This window comes from Rhinolophus sinicus, chromosome 3 (genome assembly GCF_057876585.1).
Source record: "Rhinolophus sinicus isolate RSI-liver-muscle chromosome 3, RSI-T2T, whole genome shotgun sequence".
In the NCBI taxonomy this organism is placed as follows: Eukaryota; Metazoa; Chordata; class Mammalia; order Chiroptera; family Rhinolophidae; genus Rhinolophus; species Rhinolophus sinicus.
Window position 1 is genome coordinate 35007802 of NC_142503.1, and position 332 is coordinate 35008133.

Genomic DNA, 332 nt, shown 5'->3' on the forward strand with positions numbered 1-332 from the left:
GTTGGCCTCACATTACTGGAATAATTATGAAACATACATTTTAAAACATCCACCCACTTTCTTATCTGGTTCCCTTTGGCTTCGGTCAAGTGTATTGAAACAGGTGTCTATACCCAATATCACCACTTCCTTAGCCTCCACTCTGAAATTTGCCTTGAAGTCTGGCTTCTGTCCCAGCATTCCTCTGATACTGCTCCTGCCAAAATCACTAACAACCTTGCTGCTAAATTTTAAGGCTGCTTTTCAGCATTCTCTGATTTGAGTTCAAAGTAGCACCTAATACTGCTGACCATTGTCTTTTTGAAACTGTCTTCCCTTGGCTTTAGTGGTAT